This window comes from Pteropus alecto, unplaced genomic scaffold (assembly GCF_000325575.1).
Source record: "Pteropus alecto unplaced genomic scaffold, ASM32557v1 scaffold44, whole genome shotgun sequence".
NCBI classification, from domain to species: domain Eukaryota; kingdom Metazoa; phylum Chordata; class Mammalia; order Chiroptera; family Pteropodidae; genus Pteropus; species Pteropus alecto.
Window position 1 is genome coordinate 79,377 of NW_006436812.1, and position 23,348 is coordinate 102,724.

Here is a 23,348-nt window from a genome sequence, read left to right on the forward strand (position 1 = left end):
TTATTGGGACCCTACTATGTGCCAGGCCCTATGCTACACACTTCATAGAAACTGTCTCCATCAACCTTCCCAGCCTTCCCTCCCACCTCACCTGTTTAATTTTCTTCCCCATGGTTATCATCAACTGACATTACGATATCTGTACCTACTGGTTCATTGATGTTTTTCCTCACTAGAATATAAACTTCATGGGAGCAGGAATTTTGTCTGTTTAGTTTACCACCATATCCCCCGTGCCTGGCACACAGTAGGTCCTCAGTAAATATTGATTAGGTGAAGGACCCTAGCGGGACAAACATTAGTGTCTCCAGGATACAGATGGGGAAATGAGAGCTCAGTGATTCGCCAAAGTCCCATGATTAGTAAGTAGCAGACACCGAGTTTGAACTCACGGCCATCTGGGTTGCACAGCTCAAGCTGCAGGGAGCTTTCCTTCGCCCATTTCCTATGCCCTGCTGTGATGAGTGAGAAGTCTGAAAATTAAAGGCAAGAAGGCGATCACTCATCCCTTAGTCAAAGCAGAGGCGATCGTGACCCAGAGCTGAGTCATCATCTCCGCTTCCTTCTGGGCTTACGCTCTAGTTATTGGCCTCTCCTAGCTCTTCGCTGGGCTGACTCCAGAGGCTCCACATAGTTAGGATCCTTTCTCATCGCAAGGCTGCCTTCTCGGCTGGGATGGTTTGACCCAGATGAAACCACAGATGTCAGTCCAGGCCAGCACTCCCCAGAGCGCTATGCAGATCTGGACACAAAAATTGAGACTGTTGCAAGATCTAAATGCTGGCCGTGGTGAGACTTTGAGCAACACTCCCACTATGAGGTTTGGATAGATGGCACCAGCAGTAGCCCCATGCATACCTGCTTTATTTAAAACACTAACTAAATCTAATTTCTTAAAAAAGAACACGAGCCCATCATCACTTGGGCATATGTCTTTTGGGCGCTAATAGCTATTTCTAGAGATTTCTTAGAAGTGAAGATTTAAATCTTCGAGATATATTGTTAGATTATCTACCCAAAATGATGCCCCGGCTTACACCTCGTTATCAGTGTAGGAGCATATGATCCCCACACTCTTGGCAACTCTGTGCTAAACTAAAAATCTAAAGGCCTTTCAAAGCGAGAAGCAACAAGCATTGATTTGAGATAAATAAGAGCAGCTGTTTGGGCAATGACATGGATGGACCTCGAAGGCATTATGCTGAGTGAAATATGTCAGACAGAGAAAGACACATACCATATGATTTCATTTACATGGGGAGCCTAAGGAATAAAATAAATGAGTGAACAAAACAGAAAATACTCATAGATACAGAGAACAACTAATGGTTGCCAGATGCGAGGCGGGGTTGGGGGCCTGGGTGGAAAAGGTGAAGGGATTAAGAAGTACAAATTGGTAGTTACAAAATAGCCACGGGGGCTATAATGAACAGCATAGAGAATAGAGTCAATAATATCGTAATAGCCGTGTATGGTGCCAGGTGAGTCCTAGACTTACTGGGGGAATCGCTTTGTAAATTATATAAATGTCTAACCACTCTGAGGTACACCTGAAACTAATATAAAATAATATTGAATGTCGACTCTAATTGAGAAATAAAAATAAAAAGAAAAGAAAAAGAAAAGCCATTTGGGAAGCACTGATTCGGGCAGAAGCCCAAATAAGGTTCCAATGAGGAGACAAAGGCAAGGAGGATTTATGAGAGGTTGGAAGGGGAACGGTTCCAGCAGCGGAAAGAAGGGCTCTCCATCGGTGCAGGGAACATCGCATAGCCATGTTTATTCTAAACAACGTTTTTAATTTTCAGTCTGCTACTCATCAGTCCAGTGGTGATAATAAATGCTTTCTTGTTATCTTTGCTTTCTTGTTCTCTATGTTTTGTTTGTTCTGTTTTGTTTTGTCTGTTTGTGGGAAATGAGATTGCTTAGGCCCAGTCCAATGGTTATTTTGTCCTGTTTTAACATTCCAAAGGGATGAGGCATAAAACACGAGAGAGGTTCCACAGCATAGCTCCACTTTAAAGCGGCTGTTTATATTATTGTTTACCACTGACTGGATGCATATAGTTGTTGTATATTACCACTGAATGATGGAGATAGGAATGGTACATCTCATTTGATGTTTTATTTTGCATTTCCCAGATTACCAGTGAGCTCAAGCATCTTTCAAATGTCTATAATGACCGTTTCCATTTTATCTTCTTTGAATGCCCTTGGAGTCTGTCAGGGCTCTGGCTATTTCAAGTTTTCTTCTGCGTGCACCCCAGTTCCGCCCTGCAGCAGCTGCTTACGTTCCGGCTGTCCAAACCCTCTCCCCTTTTCTGTGGGAACAGTCCCGGTGTCCCCATTCTCATCAATCGCCTGTGTAGTCAAATTCACAGCCTTTGACCTACAGGGAGTCCACAGACCCTTCCCCACCGCCCGGGCCATGGTGATGGGTTTAGCGTAGAGCTCATGACTCAGGAAGGACCAGCTAGAGAAAACAAAGCTGCGTTCCCTGACTTTAGTGCTATGGTGCATGGAAACTCCACCCTCTTCTACATTTGGTTCAATGATACAGGGAAACTAAAGTGGCCAGAAAATTCCCAGGAGAAGCCAGAAAATGAAGACACCCCCGAAAAGGCAAAGCTGTGGAACGCAGAGATTCTGACTCTGCATAGGGTTATTACCTGAGCCCCTCCATCCAGCTTCGTGCAAAGTCAAACTACACCTGAATTACTGGTCGTGAAAGGGAATACATTTTTTGGTTTTACTTATTATTATTTTTAAACAGCTTAGATTGAGATTGTTGGGTTTTTGTTTTTGGTTTTCATTTCCCAGCTACATCGAGTCCTAATCTATCCACAGGCCCAGAAGGAACAAATCAGAGTCACATTCATGTGAACTTGGCTCTCCAACCTGAAAGGCACATGGATGTGCCTCCAGGCCTGCTCAGGAGAAGTCAAGTAGGATTCTCATTTATTTATTTATTTTTTTAATGCTAAACCAAATAGAAGAAATGAGCCCCCATTGCTTTGGAGGGAAGCAAGGCAGCCATAGAAAAGACAACACCTGGCCTAGCAGATCCTTAGAGACTTTATTTAAAAAAAAGAAAGAGAAGCCTTCGTGAGCTGAGCAAACAGCATGGGAGGCAGACAGCCGTTCATTCTCATTATTTGTTTGACTCAGGTTTTCTTGCACGGGTGTGGGGGAGACGGGTTGCGATGAGTGGGCTGGTCGTTCTCCTTTGTGGAAAGAACCACAGCTGTCTCTGAGAGGTTTTTCATAATCTATGAACAATTGTCTTTGGATTCTGATTTTTTTTTTCTTTTTTCAAATAGAAAGAACTGCTCTTGAGATTAGTCAGAGGTCCCCAGGCTGGGAGAGAAGAGGCTGCTAATTGCTGTTAATAACTAGAGTTTCACCAGGTAACAAGAGGGGGAAGGGCAGAAGTGAATGGACAGAGCTTGGGACTCTTGGTTTCAAACCCTGACTCCCCCACTTCCCAGCTGCTTCAGTTGCTACGTTGCGACAGAGTGCTCCCAAACATAGCACCATGAAACTACCGTTTATTATGCTTACAGGTGCCGTGGGTCGGGAATTCAGACAGCACGTCAGCCGTGAGGGCTTGTCTCTGCTCTTCCTAATCTGGGGCCTCAGATGGGAGACTTGAAGGCCAGGGGCTGGATCATCTGAAGGCTCCCTTACTCACATACGTGGTGGTTGATGCTGCTTGTAGGCTGGACCTCAGTTTCTCTTTATGTGGTTGATTTGGGATCCTGACAGCATGGTGGCTAGGTTCCAAGGCCAAGCACCCTGAACGAGAGAGAGGCTGCCGGAAGTTACAGCATCGTTCATGACCTAGTTTTGGAAGTTATCTAGCATCCCTTCCCTCAGATTCTATTAACTGAGGTCCTTCCAAAATTCAGATGGAGAAGAAATAGATTCTGCTTCTCGATGGGGAACGACAAGGTTCTGGAAAGGTGCATGAGACTGAACTATTGCTGTGACCCTTTTTGGAAATTACAGTCTGCCACACTAACTGGGTGAGATACCAACAAAGTTGTATCACTTTTCGGGCCTCAGTTTCCTCATCAGTAAAATGGGGCTAATCACAGTGTCTACAGTGCAGAGAGAGAATCACATGAAATAATGCATATAAAATACTTAGCACAGTGCCTGTGACACAGCAAGTGGTCAGTGAAAATTAGAAGTTATTATTAATAATAGTTATTATTGAACAATGAGGCATCTTGGTAAGGCTGAAACAGGGTGTTCTAGATTGTATTGTATCCCCAAGAAAGATATGGTCAAGTCTCCACCCCTGGTACCTGTGAATGTAACTTTATGTAGAAAATGAGTCTCTGCAGATGTGATTAAGATATAAATTAAGATGAAGTCATACTGGATTATGGTGGGCTCTAAATCCATCACCGGTATCCTTATAAAAAGAGACACAGACACACTCAGGGAGAATGCCCTGTGACCATTTTTGGGAGGTAGAAATCAGAGTGACACATCTGTAAGTCACGGAGCTCCAAGGACTGCTGGCGACCCCCAGAAGCAGGGAGGGGCAAGGAAAGACACCTCCCAAGAGCCTTCAGAGAGAGAGCATGGCCCTGTAGACACCTTGATTTCAGGCTTCGGTCCTCCAGAACCACGAGAGAATAAATTTCTATTGTTTGAAGCCGCTCAGTTTGTGGTACTTTTGAACAGGATTTGCTTGGAAGCCAGGAGGATTCCTAATCCCAGAGCTGCCTCTGATTAAACAAGTGACGCTGGCATCTTCCCTTCCTCCCTCTGAGACTGTTTCCTCATTTGTAAAATGGGGGCTGGATTTGCTGGTTTCTAAAGTCCCTTTCCTCTCGAGGATGTTTGGATACACGCACGTAACAAAACTTCAGAATCCATTGTCTTCCGAATGATCTGGGGCCGACACGTCGTTATGAAGCTGATCTGTTCACTTTGGACCCTGGAGGTGGGTCCTAACCTCTGTTTCTACAGTTTCTTCCAACTAACTTTGTTTTCTGTTTAAATTTATTACTTTCAAATTATTGTGACAGAAACAATACAGGGGTTATGAAAACAAAACAGAAAACAATACCAAAGAGTATAAGTGCAATCCTCCTGCCATCGCCAACCCCACTCTAACGTGAAAAGCATCATTAACAGTTTGGTGTAGATCCTTCTCTATATTTTTCTGAACACGTTCAATAATTTCTGCGTGCATAGTACGCGTTCTATAAAAATGAACGTGGGCACTGCGTGTGCTTTTCAACAGTAAGATGATGCTGTACACACTTTTTACTACCTACTTTATTTTGGTTAACATGTCTGATGCCAGAGCCACTGAGCTTCGCAACTCCAGAGGGCCTCTTTGTAGAGAACACAATGTGAATGGGTTGGAGAGGAAGCATCTCAAAAAGCACCCAGGCCATGAAGATTCAGCACTGTGGACAGGGGCATGGCTCCCTCCCCGGCACCCCACCCCCAACTCCCACTCCTGGTTGTAAGATGTTTATGTGTATGGCAGATGAAATGATGCCTAAGATAAAGATTGCTCTCAGGGAGCTCACAGGTATGGGAGAGACAACGATGTGGTTGAATAATAATAATGACATGTGGATTACTTTCTTATTCAAGAAAAAAATAGCAATAATGATAATCATTGACATTTATTGCACATTTATTGTGTGCCCTGCGCTAAGCATTTTTCGTGCATTATCTCACTTAATCCTCAAAACCACACAATGATGAAGATAATCTCCTAATCCTATTTCACAGATGAAGAAACTGAAGCTCGGAGAGGAGAATTAACAGGGGTGGATGGTCATGACCTTACAAGTACCCACACTGCTGTCTAGGGAAATCTCTAGATGTAGTATAGTGTTTAGGTAACAAATGCCTGTGGCTGGGTATTACATTCAGCCAGCTGGCTTTGGGGTTTAAACTACGTCCTCAGCGCAGGTTTGCCTTGTTGTTCAGCTATTTATTTATTTATTCACACCACAACGAGAAACTGATGCTGAAACTCACTCACCTTCTACTTACTGCAGCACAGGGACAATAAACACGTGTCTCCTGGCCTGATGTGGCTGGCTGTACGTCCTCGAGGGCCGCGGCCACACCTTGTATGGGCTTTGTGTCTGTGGAAGCACCTAGAGCAGGACAGGGCACTTGTTCAGGGGTGTCCATGGGCTTGCTGGTTTATGCCCCAAGATGGCCTCTGCTCTCCTCCTCTCGCCCTCTGCTGTCTGCTTTGCATATTACAGCCAGCGTCATCTTTAACATGCACATCTGACTCTTCTGAGACACCGTCCGGGCGTCTGCCTACAGTGCTTAGGGTGCAGTCAAAGCCCTTCCCCCACTGCCTGGCTTTCAGGCCCCCCACTATAGCTCCCTGCTTTGCTCTGACAATGTGCGCTTCACAGTGTGGTGGTGCCAAGCTGCCGTGGGTACCCCCCACCCCATCACAGGTCAGCCTCATCAAGCCAGACTGTCCCCTAAGGGGAAGGCAGTCTCCACAGGAAACAGGTCTGCTCTCTGTGGCTCCTGGCAGGCCTCCCAGCTTAATCTCACGGAGGACTTTTTGTCATCATTACCATCCCCATCAACCGCGGCAGCACATTACCCTGCGGACGCCTTCCCAGAGCAGCAAAGCATCCTCAGGAGGCTCTGAAACAGCCTCGCTTCCTCTGCTGAATCCATTCTCTGGAGGGGCTGGGAGGCCTCGGGACTCTGGAGACCCCAGCCTCCCATCCCTCCCTCTTTGCAAAGTGTCTCCCAACCCAATTCTACGGATAAACCAAATCCTTGGAGACCTCAGGCTCTCAGCCAGGACCTGCAGAGCAGCTGTGAGGAGCCGAGCCCAAGTCACAAGGTGGACAGAGCCACCACCACAGCCACCTCTCTCCCTACTTAAGAGAGAAAACAAGAAGTGGGACAGAATCGCAACCATACGCACTTTGTCCATCTTGCTGTCCCACGGACTGAGGGCTTAAAGAACAAACATTTATTTCTCTCGGTTCTAGAGTCTGGAAAGACCAAGATCAAAGTACCAGTAGATCCAGTGTCTGACGTGGACCTGCTTTCTGGTTTGCAGATGGCCACCTTCTCGTTGTGTCTTCACACGTGAGCTCTCTGGGGTCTCTCTTATAAGGGCACTAATCCCATTCCTGAGGACTCCATCCTTGTGACCTCACCACCTCCCAGAGGTCCCACCTCCTCATCCCATCCCACTGGGGTTAGGATTTCAACTCACGAACTTGGGGAGGGACACAAACATTCAGTCCCTCACAGGCACCTGGAGGGGGTCTCATGTCTCTTTGTGGAATCAGAGACCTGGTTTCTTGAAGGGACTTGTTAAACTTTGTTGTCAAAGAGTGATGGTTGGATGCTCACCACCGTCAGCCATTGGAGAAATGCAAGTCAAAACCACAGCGAGACCGCGCTGCACACCCCCCAGGGTGGCTAGAATAAATAACGAGGAAAAGCAGATGCTGGTGAGGGTGTGGAGAAATTGGAGCCCTCATGCATTGCTGGTGGGATTTTAAAATGGCCCAACTGCTGTGGGATCGGTCCCTCAAACAGTTAAACAGGAAGAATCCCTGTCAAGATGGCGGAAAGTACAAATTAGCGTTTACAAAACAGTCACGGGAATGTAAAGTTTAGCACAGAGAGTATAGCGTCATAATGACTTGGCATGTATGCTGTCAGACTCATCAGAGCAATCACTTCGTAAATTATATAAATGTCTAACCACCACGTTGTATACCTGAAACTAGTATCGAATGTCCACTGCAATCGAAAAATAAAATTTAAATTTAAAACATTTTTTAATTAAAGAAAAAGTAAACAGAATTACCATACAGCTCAGGAATTCCAGTCCTAGGTGTATATCCCAAAGAACCGAAAACTGGTACTCAGACAGATACATGTTCCTGCATGTTTATAGCATCATCATTCACAATCACCAAAAGAAAACAACCCAAGGTCCATCAACAGATGAATGGACAAACGAAGCGTGGTCTAGCACAATGAAATATTATTCTGCCACAAAAAGGGATGAAGTTCTGATACATATTGCGAAATGGATGCCTTTGAAAGCCTTAAGCTAAATGAAATAAGCCTGATGCAAAAGGTCACATATGGCATGATCCTGTTTATACGAAATTTTCAGAATAGCTAAAGTCGTAGAGACAGAACATACCCTTGTGGGTGCCAGAAGTTGGGAGTCCGGGGGGCTTGGGGAGGAACTGCTTCATGAGTACAAAGTTTCCTTTGGGGGGATGACTAGAAGGTTTTGGAGCTAAAATAAAAGTAGTGGTTGCACAGCATTGTGGATTTGTTCACTTTAAAATGGTTAATTTTATGTTATGTGAATGTCATCTCAATAAAAAAAAAGAAAGAGGGAAGGTTGTGGTTATAAGTGCACTTAACCTTAAGCCTCAGGATAGGGCAAAACCCCTTCCTCCTGCCCCACCCCGTGACCTCAAACCCCCCAAACATCTGCTCTCCACTGGCACAGCCCATATCCAGATTCCTATCCCAATAGAAATAGGACACACACCCCATGTGCACCTATAAATTAGTAGCCATAGTTTTAAAACATAAAAAGAAAGAAGTGAAGTTAATGTTTATATTTTATCGAACCCAATATATCCAAAATATTAGCATTTCAATAAATGACATATTTTACGTTCATTTTTTCCTATCAAGTCTTAAAATCCCATGTGTATTTTACACCATCAGCACCAATCTCAATTCGGGAACCCCCCCCACACACACACATTTTAAGGGCGCATTAGCCACATTAGCTGCTGGCTCCCATATGGGATAGCACAGCTTAGAATACTTGTTTTGAACAGGTGGTTAGGGCTCCTAGGCGAATATTTGGGAAATTTGATGGGGCCCTGTTAGCCTCCACGATTAATGGGGAGTTACTGGCATCTAGCAAGGCAATGGCCAGAGATGTTAACTGTCCTGTAATACATGGGACAGTGCTACAAAATGGTCCCTGTGTGGCATCTGAATCTCCCATCGAACATTCATGAAGGTTATTAAAAAAAAAAAAATAGATAAGCTTGAATTTACCTCTGTGTTTATGTATAAGCACAAAGTATCTTTTGTACTATTTTGTTATACACTGAACACTCCAGAAAGTTAACTTGCTAAATCCATGCTGGGAACATCATGTCTTGTTTTGTCTGGAATTTTACCAAGTCATCTACCCTCTTGGAAATCCACCTGCCCAAATGTGACATTTCAGTGGCTACACGACACACCCCTGTCAGTTTGCATGTTTAGCATCTGCTTGCTTCTTTAAACCTTCTAAAGTAGTAGTTAAGTTTTGAGGATTGGTACCCCCAACCGCCATATTGTCCAAGAGTTGACTGTAGTTGTGCCAAAGCATTTACTTATAGAAATGTATGTTATTTTTTATTATAAATGGCCTTTTTTTTCTTTTTAAAATACAGTTGGGGCATTGTATTTGTCATTGTAAATTACATGTAGAAAGAGCCTACATGATCCATGAGTTCTCTTTCAGTATAGCAAAGTGAGGTTATGAAGCATTTGTTTTAAAAGGGAGCTTCGGGTGTGACGAGTTATCTATGTCACCCAGCCTCTGACCCAGCCCAGCTCGTGCATTGGCCTCAAGGGACTCAACTATTAACTGTCCTTTCACCGCCTGGGTTTTCTAGGGTGTCTACTGATGGCACACTTTGATAGTGTGTTCCAAATCCTAAATGATCTGGGAAAAGTCATCAGAACCAGGTCAGGAAGAGCCTTGAAGGCCACCCTAAGGACTTTAAGCTGAAGCTCGAAGGCAATGGGAAGCCATCGAAGGGTTGCTATTTGTTCTTTCTTAATTTCAAAACTCCCAAAGTAGCTCTTCGATTTTCCCCTTTTTCAATGAAGTCTTTATTTTGAAATAATTTTAGACTTAGAAGAGGTTATAAATACAGTTCAGAGAGTTCCCATACACCTTTCCCCCAGCTTCCCCGGTTGATATCATCCTACATAAATAAATATAGTCCATTATCGAAACCAAAAAATTAACATTGGTTTAATGTTATTCACTAAACTACAATCCTCATGCACTTTTGCTAGTTTTTGCATGCATTCTGTGTGTGTGTGTGTGTGTGTGTGTGTGTGTGTGTGTGTGTGTATGTGTGTGTGTGTGTTGTGTTATTCTATGAAATTTTTTCACACGGTATAGATTCAGGTAACCGCCACCACAATTAGGATACATAATTGTCCCATCACTACAATGTGTGTTTGTGCATTATTTGAGACATAATCACAGTGGTTCATTGTGTGGATTCTACAGACAAAAAAAAGGAAAAATGATAGGACACTTCTCCTTTTATTTCCTTTTAATTGCAAAGTTGGTCGGATGTATCTTTTCAAAGGTTACGAGTATTGTTTTCATAGTTTTTGGCACATAAAGTTTCATTCACTGCTCGGTAACAATAACCTTGTTTCATCAAAGTTCCTTCTCTTTATCAAAGGACTTTTAACTAGAACCCCAACTGTGGAAGATGGCATGATATATCTTCTTGCTGTATCTTTTTAAAAATGAAAATGAATCATAAAGATAATTTGGATAATGATTCAGTACCTAGAACAGTAAATCTCAATCCTGACTGGACACTGGAACACAATACGGGATTATAATTTGTTTTTTAATCCTCATGTTCAGGTCCTAATTCAGACTGATTAAATCAGAATCTTTTGCGATAAGGCCTAAGCATCGGTGTTTTCTTAAACTTTTAATTTTGAGATTATTTTAGATTTATAAAGAAGTAAAAATAGTCCAGAGTCCTGTTTACCCCTCACCAGCTTCCCCTAAAGTTAACACCTTACACGATCATAGTGCAATGATCAAAACCGAAAATTAACATCAGTTCAATACTGTTATCTAAACTACCGAGTTTGTGTGGATTCGACCAGTTTCCCATCAATGTCCTTTGTCTGTTCCAGGACCCAATCCGAGGTCCCACACTGCATTTCATCATCCTGTTTCCTTAGTCTCTTCATGGAGATGACGGTTTCTCAGTCTTTCCTTGTCCCTTTCCTTGACACTTTGGAGAGTCCTGGTCAGCTATTTTGTAGAGTGTTTCTCAATCTCATGATTCGATTGAGCTTAGGCCTCTGGGGCATGAACATCACAGAAGTAATGCTCTGTCCTTCTAAACGCATTGTATCAGAGGTATGTGATGTCAGTACATCTTTTACTGGCGATTTAAACCTCAATCACTTTGTTAAGTTGGTGTCTGCTGAGTTTCTCCACTGTGCAGTTGCCATTTTTCCCTTTACGATTAATAAGTCTTTTGGAGGAGAGGCTTTGAGACTACCCTGTTCTCAACTTTTGACCCACTAATTTTAGCATCTTTCGATGGATATTGCCTGCAATAATCATTTCTCACGCGGTCCTTCTCCACTTATTAATTAGAATTCCTCTATAAGGAAGAGCAGTATTCCTTTATATCAGTATAAAGGATTTTTTTTTTCTATCCTATGGATTACAATCTGAGCCCATCATTGTTGCCCAAATCATTCCCGTTCGGGCCATTGGGAGCCCTCTCAGCTTGGTGCCCACGTCCCCACCCTCTTCTGAGCACTTTCTTACGTTTTGGCATCGCAAGGTGCTCCAGGCTCCTCTTGTGTTTTCTCTGCCCCAGCTCTGGACTCCCACTGAAGGTTTAAAGCAGAGGAGTGACATGATTGGGTACGTGTTGTAGAAAAACCACTCTACCTGCAACGTGGAGGTTGGGTTAGTGCGAGAGAGAGGGAAAAGTGTGGCAATCTATCAGGAGGTTGCATCATTCTATTCAATTACGTATAATAATAGCCCCAATGGGAGCAGCAACCCAGGAAATGGAAAAGAGGAGATGTGTGTACAAGAGAGGTAGGCATACATTGATCCGATTCGACAATGGATGAAGAAATATGGAAGAGGTCAAAGGTGAGTTAACTGTCCAACTTGGGTGACTGAAGGCGGGTGCTGCCATTTGAGTTCAAGGACCACTTATGAAGCACCCACTAAGTGTCAGATTCTAGGTGTCAGCTGCTGGGGACACAGAGGTCTCTTCTCCGAGGAGTCCTTAGTTTGACAGTTGTTATGACATCGAGAAACACAAGGACTAACGGGAGGTTAGGTCAAAGGTGAGTTAACTGTTCAACTTGGGTGACGGAAGGCGGGTGCTGCCATTTGAGTTCAAGGACCACTTATGAAGCACCCACTAAGTGTCAGATTCTAGGTGTCAGCTGCTGGGGACACAGAGGTCTCTTCTCCGAGGAGTCCTTAGTTTGACAGTTGTTATGACATCGAGAAACACAAGGACTAACGGGAGCACAGGTGAGAGGTGTAGCAGCCAACCTCCAAGATGGCCATAGCGTCTAGTGGTTCTTCCAGAAATGGCCTCTGCAAGCATTAACGAGTTGATAGTCTTCCTTATAATGTCACAGAAATTAGGTCATTCTGTGCATACTGTTCTGCAACACTGGTATTCTAACCTGATCTATCTTGGAGGTAGCTCTTTGGGGGATAGTCTCTGTCTCATTCTTTACAAAGACGACGTGGCAATCCAGCCATGGTACGGATGTCTCATGATTTATTAACAAGTTCCCTACTCATAGACTTGTACATTATTTTCAATGTTTTGATTTGACCCTGCCTCAGGCACATTCAAACAACTGTTGGACCAGGGTCGACGTGAGAAATGTACTAACTGGATCACAGGAGAGTCTTTTTTGGACCTTTGTCAGATATTCCCAATTTGTCATGCAGAAAACTGTGCCAAATAACAGTCTCTTCTTCCAACACAAAGCTTGGATGTCCCTTTCCCTATAACCCTTCCACTCTGGTGTCATAGTTATCAAATTTTTCCATCCTTACCAACCAAATAGGCGGAATACGCTAGCTTGTTATAATTTATATTTCTAAATGATGTTGGATGCTATTTTTATAATAAAAGTGCATGCTCTTCCAAACAGACATTATTGAAATAAATAACACTTAGAAGCTGGAGACAGCTACAGGGGACAGCATCTTTTCTCCAGACCTAAGATGGAGATGGATTCATCCAGGACCGAAGTCTCCAGTGGACATGCAACCTTCCAAGAGCAGGATTCTCAACGTTGGAGGCACGTTAATTTCACCTGGGTCTTAGAAGACCGATGTCCCCTCTCCACTCCCAATTTTAGACGAAAACCACTTGAGAGATCCCAATGCTTCTCCTTCACCACCAGAGGGCACCAGTCTAGTGTCTTGATCCCCCAAAAAGCTTCAAAGACCAAAGAGACTGTTTCCACAAGAACAGAACTCTGAAAGTCATTTCAGGTCCTGGGAGCCAGGCATGATTTTGTCGTTGACACACATTCCTTCTTCCCACGCCTGGTGAAACCATCCCCAAGATCTGAGAATTCTTACCTCTAGAGGAGCTTTGTACTGGCTTTTGAACTATGGGTGGATTAGAGGCTGTAAAGAGAAGAAAAGCATTCCACACGTGGGCAAAGGCACACAGAGAAGTTCCTGGAATCAACCCCAGGTCTAATAAAGATGTTTTTACCTAACCGGTTCAGATAGACACTGTAACACAATAATCAGAGCGTCACAGTAGCCAGCCTCAAAGATGACTCCCCATGATTCCCCAGTCCTGACATTCACACCTATGTACAGTCCCCTCCCACACTCCGAGAGCTGACCCGTGCGACCACCGGGAGACTGAGGAAGTGACAGTGTGTGACTTTATAAAGACATTACAGCTTCTGCTTCGCTGTCTTTTGGGTCACCGGCTCTGGGCAGAAGACAGCGCCATGTCGTAAGGACACTCAAGCAGCCCTATGGAGAAGTCCACTTGGTGAGGAACGGCCACCTCCTGCCAAGAGCCACTACTAAGTCACCAGGCATGTGACTGAGCCACCTTGGAAAAGGATCTAGCAGCTCAAATGGAGCCTTTAGATGACTGGGGCCACAGCCAACATCTTGACTACAACTTCCTGAGGGACCCTGAGCCAGAACCACTCAATGGAGCCACTTTTTAGATTCCTGACTCGAAGAAATTGTGAGATAACAAATGACTATTGTTTTGAGTCACTAAACTTGGGATTCTTTGTTACACAGCCATAAATAATGAATACATGTGCCTATCTCACAGTTTTGCGAAGATTAGATTTAATAATGTATATAAGGGCTTAGCATAGTGCCTTATATAGGTGTGTGTGTATGTGCGTCGGTAAACATAATATACACATATGCGCAGGGACCACAGACTGATAGGGACCCCAGGGACCAAGGCAGAGGGACAGAGGCTATCGGAAAATCGTGAAGATAGAAAAGTAAAGTGACTCTTGACCAAAGTCTAGAGAGATAACTCAGGATATTAAAGGAAAGAGTATTGCAAACTGGTGGCCTGAAATCAGAATTTAACCCAGAAATGTCTTTCTGTTTGGCCAGTAAAATGTTTTATTTAAAAAAAATCAAGTTACCATGTAAAACTCAAGAAATTGTTTTGACATCGGATCCCACATTTCCAGTTTCTCTTGAAAACTTCTAAGATGTGACGACACTGTGCCCACATTTCACCCGGCGACAATCACCCGGAGTAATAACTGCCCCTTTAGAAAGGGCAGGGGTAGGAGTCCAGTTCACCCCAGTCCCCACTCTTCTCTGCTACCCCCCAAAGCTGAGGCTGAAATCCAAACGCATCTAATACAGGAGCGTTTGAGTTACTGTTTTTCTTTCAGCGAAGCAGCATTTCTCAGTAGCAACTTCCTATTCAAAAAGGGGAAAGAAATTTGGATGACAAGGCTTTTCGGCATTTGAAAAGTAACCCTAAGTACTATATTATGCAAAGAAAGATTACTCAACTTCCTTGGCATTTAGTTCCATGAACTTACCTTTTTCGAACCTTAGATTCTTGCTGGCATCTGTCAGAAGCCCGCAAGATGAAGAGGGCGGGGCTGGGCGTGGGGGGAGTGGAGAGCACAGGCGTTCCTGGGACTTCGTTTGCATCATCACGACAATCTCAAATGTGAGGGAACGAAAGAGCTCTGGGAGGCTGTGAGAAACAGAAGATGGACAAACTACGGTTTGCTTCAAATTCCCGAACAGAGCCAGCATTCTGGACAAGCATGGGATCGAGAATGAGACCAGAGAAGAAATTTCTCAGGGACGTTTATTAAAATCTAACTACTTCATTCGGTGCATTTTTTCCCCTCTCCAATGAGAAATAGTTGTGTTAATAAGAATTATTGAATTGAAAGGATCGTGTTTTTTTTTTTTTCTTTTAAGTTAAGAAGAAAGTAGAAATAAGAAAGATGAGGTTAATCACTCATTTGGTTACCTAGGTAATGTGATATGCGCTTTGGGGGGCTTTTATTTTCAAAAGTTGAAAGCGTTTGTGTGGAATGAGATCCACGATACACTGTGATGTGAAGAAGATGCAGAACAGCTTGACTCATTTGCTAAAGCTTGTGTTGCGGTCGGGGAAGAAAGCTATGTAACCCTAGTGCCCAGACACTAGTGGCCTGTGGGAGAAATGGCTGATTTCATGTCTGTAGCAGGAAATGTACAAGGTGAGCATGGCAGCTGCCAAAGACGACTAGAGCCACATCAGATGATCTCAGGTGCCAAGTTCAAGAGTCTCCCACAGGCCAAAGAGGGATCATTTGAGTATTGATAAGGATAACTGAAATGGGTTGAAACATAGCAAATATATTTACATCCATAAACTCACAGTCATACTTTTTTAAAAAGCCTCACTTTGGAGGATGCTAACAAACCAAATCATTATTTCGAAAACTGGTAAATCGAGGGAAAGAAACAAGCATTTGTCCTGCCTTTCTTCTTTGAATGGTACCTCGGGATAACCAAAGAGTAGATTAAGGGAAGATTCCACCTAATACTGGAAGAAAGAATAGATCAAATCGGAATGACACTGTTCCTCAACTTTTAATGAATTAATAAGCAAGGCAATGAGCACGATTAGCATTCAACATGACACAAAGTGAGACAACCCGAGATCGTAATACACCACCACGCTGCTGAAGCGGTCTCGCCAAAAAATAGAATCTGATCCTGATCAAGCCATTAGATCTATAGACTGTGAGACAGCCTAGCATGGATTGCATTACTAGAAGCCTTGTCATATAGATTAGATCATAAGTGCCAATTTAATAGAAATACAGGAAACAGAGAGACATATGAAGTGACATAACCAGGGATGCAATCAGCAAAATCTTGTAAGGAAAAGCAGAGAGATGGAGGGGACCAATATTAAAAGGGACTTAGTCAACCAATTGTTATGTATGGACCTTATTCTTATCTTGATCCAAACAAACGGTAAAACAACCTGAGAAATTTGTACACGACTGGATATTTTATTGTATTGAGGAGTGACTGTTAAAATTATCATAGATGATGAAGGTATTGTAACTATGACCATTAAAAAGAGTCCTCCCCTGTTCAAAGTCCATTCTGAAATATTTTTGAGTGAAATAAGAAAGTATCTAGGAATGGCTTCAAAAAAACCTAGTGGGCACAAGAAGCGGCTTAGGGGTAGAAATGACGTGGGATCGGCCATGAGCTGACAATGGTTGAAGCTGGACGGTGGGCACAAGGTGGGATCATCATACTGTTCTCTCTACTTTGGCATATGTTTGGAATTTTCAAGAAAATTTAAAAACGGTGTGTATGTGGGAAGGGAGAAGATGTGCAGAACTAGTTGCTAGGATATGTAGACATCATCTCTGGAAGGACAAAGCAGATAGTAACAATATTGATACCTGGGGCGAGGAATTGGAAGGAGAGAGACAAGCGAAGGAGAGGGACTTTTCACTACATCCTCTTTCGCATCTGTTAAGCTTATACATAAATGTTTTATCTAAAAAAAAAAATAAAGTGGATTTGCTGGTAAGTCAGATTGCCTGAGGCAAAGCAGAAAGGAGGGTGGTGCTTCAATCCGCAGAGCAGAAAAAGACTTTTTTTTTCTTTTTTCTTTTGGCTGAGGAAAGGAGAAAAAGTGACAGCAGCAGAGGTCTGTGCCTCTTGGATTCGAGAGCTCTGCCATGAGCTGAGTTCTGCCATGAGTGGGGATGCCAGATGCTGGAGAGGGCTCGGCGGAGTGGTGCATCCCAACAGAAATGAACCTCGGAATTTTCCATCCTTATCCTCACAGGTGAGGAAGCAAAGGCCCAGAGATGCCAGCTTCTGGGGGCATGAAGTCCAGGGTGGCTGGAAAATTAAGGCTCAGAGAGGTGAAGTGGCTTGCAAATGGCAGAGCCGTGATCGGGCCCAGGCTCCCTGGAGCCCCGAGCAGGATGTAGAAGCAGCAGAGAATTCTAGAGCCTCAGAGGCCAGGTAAGCCAAGATGGATGTCTTCATGGCAACCTGTGAAGATTAATGACGGAGGGTCACTTTGGCTCTGTGCAAGACTCCAGGACCACGGCTCAACCATGGAGAGAGAGGGGTAGGAATTCCAGAAAGAATTGGGATTTGGGTAAACCTGAGTTCTAGAAAACTAAGCTAGTGATATTTCTGCACACCTGCATGTGTGGCCTATATATTATAGCAATGGGCCCTGGAATCATACAAGCCTAGGAGTCCACCTCTCTGTGGTTCCACTTCCTGGTCGGAGAAATGGGATTAATGAGTAGCCACTTTCTAACATCACTGAGAAAATTCAAAGGTATAGTATATATAAAATGCAGGTGTCCCTGGCACACTTGATAGAGGTACGGGTATGAAGGGGGCCCTATTTTAGATTGAGAAATGTCAGAGAAGATGTCTCTGAAAGGGTATTTATATTGGGGTTTGAAGAGTAGGTGGGTATTAGCCAGGTAATGAGTGCTATGTTGGTTAGGATACTGGACTGGATGCTGTAATGGTAAGCAATCATATAAACAGAGCCACTTTGGAATGGAGCCCAAGCTGCCAGGCCAGAGGAACTGCCTTGCACATCTTATGCCTCAAACCTTTGATATGTTAAAACAGGTCAAAATAACCCGCAGACTGAACCGGTTTGCAAAGATAACAAGAAAGCAGGTATTATGATTGCGGGTCTGATGAGTACCAGACTGAAAACTAAAAACATTGTTTAGAATTCACATCACCACATTATGTTATCTGTGCTAATACAAATGCCTTCCTTCTATTGATGTAATTGTTCCCCTTCCCCTTCTCATAAATAACCATCATTTTTATCTCCTAATCAGAACACTAGTTGTGTTTCTTCCTATAGCTGTTAGTCTTATGGATGTCAAATAAATGCTTGTTGCCTCTCACTTTGAAAGCCCTTTTTATTTTTAGGTTAACATAACAGAAGATAAAACAAGGTAGACATTCCTCTTATTTATGTCACCTCAGTCCAGGGCTGATAGGACAACTCCTCAGAGTCAGGGATTCAGATTTTTACCTCGTGGTCCAAAGTGGCTGATCTAGCACCTGCCATCACACGAACATTCTAGCCAGCAGCAAAGAAAAATAGAGCGTGTGCTTCTTTCCTTCTAAGGTCATGACCTAGATGGTGGACACATCACATTCCGTTAGCCAGAATTTAATCAAGCGAGAAATACAGACTTCCTCTGAGTGACTGCACGCTCAGTTAACACACAGTGCTGAAAGACTAAGATCTTGGATAATGGGTTACAGGGGACAGTTAGTGGCCTCTGCCACAAGCAGAAGGAAGACCATCCCAGGCAGATTGTGCACACAAAAGCTTTCAGAGCAAATAATACTTGACCTGGGTATTAAAGATTGATTAGGAGTGAGCCAGTCAGAGGTAGTGACAGCCTGAGTAGAAGCATGGAGACCTGAAAGATGCCAGCTTCTGAGGACATGAAGTCCAGGGTGGCTGGAAAATTAAGAGCAAAGGAAAAGTCTCTGGAGAGCATGCAGCTGCCCTACCCTCTCATGTAACAGCTAATTAAAGGTCAGAGAAGTTAAGAAACTTGCCCAAGGTCACAGTGAAGTCCAGATGAAGTCAGGACTCAAACCTAGGTTTAAAAGATGCTTACTGGCTTAAAGTTTCCACTTACTCAGTAGTTTTGTTTGCTTTTATTTTCTTCTCTGCATTAAATCACACCCCCAGACTCCCTGAACATGAAGCCCAGGCATCAGAATTTATTTTTAAGCTCCCAGGTAATTTGTATGCAGGCAGGATTGGGAATAATTGGATAGGACCATCTTCCTCTAGCCCAGAGTATGTTCTGATAAACCTAAATCCCTTATTTCCTGCTGTATAGGTGGATGCTATTTCATCATATCTGCTTAATACAGTGTGCCAAAGCAAAACGAGGCCTGGATGATTTATTCCCACGTCTCTGCATCCCACATACAGGAAAAGGAGCCAAGAGTATTCTCCCTCCTTTGTTTTTTCTTTTTCTTTCTTTCTTTCTTTTTTTTTTTCCACTATGACTCCCACCAGGTAAGAAACAAGAGTGAGGCTGGGTTGCGGGGGCGAGCAGGCAGGCAGGCAAGCAAGCAGATGCTGGGGCTACCTCCTCCTCCCTGAGCCCTTTCGGAATCCTGACTCCAAAAGTGGTCCAGCTTCGACTCCCACGCCCCCTCCTCCCCTGGCAACGCAGATGGAGCACCGCCTCATCACCCCATCCTCCTGGTCACCCCCAGCCTGCCCTGTGCTGGGGGGGAGGGGAGAACCAGCAAACCAGCTCCTGCCTGCTGTGTGCCTGTGTGCGAGTTCTACATCCTGGGGAATGCAGGTGTCCCCAAAGGCGCCCCTCTTCTGGAGTCATCTTTTCCCTTCAACAGCCAGATAAGTCTGTCCCCATCTCAGGCCAGTTGGGAATTGGACCTCCAATTTAAGGTTTAACAGGCTGCAGACTGCTTCTTCAGGAGCCAGTGGCTCCTGTGCCTGCCACCCCTTGTCACTCACCCAAGAACCCCATCTTTGTGTCTTCCTTCCCACATGACACCCTAAACACAAGATGATTGTGTCGAGCAGGATAATAGCCTGGCTTTGGGAGCAACCCAATTTGACATTACAGAGCACCCTTAAACAGTTGGCAATCACTTCTGCGTTAGCTAGGAGTCTTTGGGCTACAAGTGAGGGAAACCCATCTGAAACCATTTTAAGTTAAAAAAGGAACTATCGATTCACATAATGAGAAAGTCAAGGGGGGCGGATTTCAGGTCTGGCTGGATCCAGGACCTACGTGAGGCTTGGCACTTTTCCTCTCCTGTCTCCTCTCTTTTCTTGTGTTATTTTGTGTCTCCTCTCTTCTCTCGTCTAACTACCCTCCTCCTCCTCCCCTTATCTATCTTCCTCCCTCCCCCCTCCTCTCCTCCCTCTTCACCTCCTCTTCTATCCACTAGATACTAATAGCACACACACAGCCCACTTGCAACAACCCCAAAATATATGTAAATGTTACCAAAATGTGTGTGTATATTACCAAAATGTGTGTGTATGTGTGTGTGTATGTGTGTGTGTATGTATGTGTGTAAATGTTACCAAAATGTGTGTGTATGTGTGTGTGTGTATGTGTGTAAATCCTCCACCCCTCTCATTTCAAAACCACTAGCCTAAAGGAAGAAGCCTTTATCTGAGATAATTATGGGTCAGAGCAGGGGAGAAAGGGAGCCTATAGGCTCGGAATCTGGATATCTCTGAAGGTAAGATTCCCACTTACCTGGTGGGAAGGTAAGAGTCCCTGTTGTTGATTTGGGGGGAGCCTGCATGAAATCACTTCTTACCCATCCCCGAAGCTTTCTGGGTTTCTGTCGGGTTGGTTTACGTTTTAATGCTATGAGAGAAAAAAGATATTTATCTGAAGATTTGAAGCACGGCACAAAATGACAAGATTTTTTTCAAGGTCAAGCAAGCCAGTTAAGAGAGCTGGGTTTGATTGTCACATCTGCATCAAATTAGTGGCTTTTAAAGATACATTAAATTGTCCCTTTGATCTAATAATTGCCTTTTGCTGGGGTGTTGCCTCCCCTCCGGAACCCAAAGCCACTGTGAACTCCTCTAGTTTAAAGAAAAATGTGATTTTCTCGAAGCTGACATCTAAGAGATGACAACTCACCCAGACTTGGGTTCTAACTTGACCATTTCCTTCCTAGATTTGGGCTGAGGATAACATCTAGCCTTTCTGAACTCAGTTTCTTTCATCCCACAGCAAAAAGTCTACACTGTTTCCTTTCTTACCCAGATTCCTGGGTACAACTAAACTAAACTAAACAGGTAGTTCATTGACCATCTTATCAGTGGCTCTAGTGCAATTATTCTGTCTTCCTTCTAAGTGGTTAGAGGTGGCTCTTTTTTTTTTTTTTTTAGGTGAGGCAACCCTTGGTTAACCTCACAGATTGCAAGGACCTTGTCAGCTTACAATCCCTTATTTTTTATGCCTACAGCACCTGGTCTTCCTAGGTGGTCTCCCGTCCAAGTACTAACCAGGCCCGACCCTGCTTAGCTTCTGAGATCAGATGGGATCGGGCTTGTTCAGGGTGGCATGGCCATAGATCCCTTTTTTTTTTTTAATTATAACATTTTTTGCTTGCTCTGGGTCGTAACAGCCAGGAAGGACTCCCTGAAGATCCCTTTGGGAAAGTGAATAAATAAATACAATTGTTGGATTTTATGCGGAATCATATGAAATTGACTCTGTGGGTCAAAAATAGCTGAATATTAACGACTTCATATACTATGACCTAGTTTTGATGGGGGCCCTGGAAAAGCCACAGAAAGAACAATTTTCCAGCTTCTGGACACAGGTGGTTGGGAGTGTCGTAGGTTAGAACTGGTCCCCAAACCCCAGCAACCTCTGACGTCGACCAATTCAGCAGCCATTTCAGGTATGTTTTATTTTCTTCCTTACTGGATGTAGATATCAGTGGTTGCTTGGAGACAGGAAGGAGTGGGGCGGGACACAAAGGGACACAGGAAACTTTGAGAGTGATGGAGATGTTTACAAGTGTATATATGTGTCAAAACTCAAAATCAAAATGCGCACTTAAAATATATGTGCCATTTATTATATATTGGTTGTTCGATAAAGGTATAACATGTTCTACACTGTTTCAATCAAAGAATATGTATCATTTTTAATTATAAAATGATTTTGTCACACTGTCAGGATGCCCACTATCAAAAGAACAGAAAATAACAAGTGTTGGTGAGGACATGGTGCTCTGTTGGTAGGAATGTGAAATGGTGCAGCCACTATAAAAAAAACACTATGGCAGTGCCTCAAAAAATTAAAAATAGAATTACCACACAATTCAGCAATCTCACTTCTGGGCATATGCCGAAAAGAATTGAAAGCAGGATCTCGAAGAGATATTTGCATACTCGTGTTCATCACAGCATTATTCACAGTAGCCGAGAGATAGAAGCAACACAAATATCAGTGGACAGATGAGTGAAAAAATAAAATATGATATATAAATACAGTGGAATATTATGCAGCTTTCAAAAAGAAGGAAGTCTGTCACACACTACCATACAGATGAACCGTGAGGACATTATACTAAGTTAAATAAGCCAGTCAGAAAAGGACAAATACTTTATTATTCAACTCATATGAAGCATATGAACATTATTAAATGCCAGTAAGAAATGAGCTATCAAGCCATGAAAAAAAACATAGATGAACCTGAAATACATACTACTAAGTGAAAGATACCAGTCCGAAAAGGCTATATACCGTGTGATTCCAACTATATGACATTCTGGAAAAAGCAAAACTATGGACACATTAAAAAGATCGGTGATTGCCAGGGATTGTGTCAGGGGAGGAGATGTGAATAGACAGAACACGGAGGATTTTTAGGGCAGTGAAAATACTCTGTATGACATCATAATGATGGATCATGTCCCTATATATTTGTCCGAACCCACAGAATGTACAACACCAAGAGTGGACTATAATGTTAACTGTAGACTCTGTGTGACGATGACTTGTCAACATGAGTTCATCGATGATAACAAAGGTACCACTCTGGTGGGAATGTCGATAATGAAGGAGGCTATGCATGTGGGGTGTGGGGTTGGACATAAGGGAAATCTCTGTATTTTTCCCTCGATTTTGCTGTGAATCTCAAACTGCTCCAAAAAAAAAGTTTTTTTAAAAAAAGAGAAAGAAACAAGATTCTTTTTATAGCTAACATGGCTGGGGCACATCTATTTGATAAGGCCATGGACACCGGTGTTTATTCGGCGCCATCGTCCTTTTTAAAAAAGAGATGTCGGACTGGAGTCATCCATTCCTCTGAGTTATGTCTTCTGTTTACCTTACCCGTCAAGAACAGGAAAGGCTGACTTTTCCATGCCAGCTGGGAACTGCGCCCTAACCTCCACTGACCTAAGAAGCGGCTCTTTTCCCCTTGCGGCCACTAGAGGGTG

The 23,348-nt window shown here is 43.5% G+C and overlaps 1 pseudogene; it reads right to left on the reverse strand.

Annotated features, from left to right (window-relative positions):
- Positions 1–21,349: 21,349 nt before the first annotated feature.
- LOC112481656 lies at positions 21,350–21,468 on the reverse strand (annotated as a pseudogene).
- Positions 21,469–23,348: the final 1,880 nt, after the last annotated feature.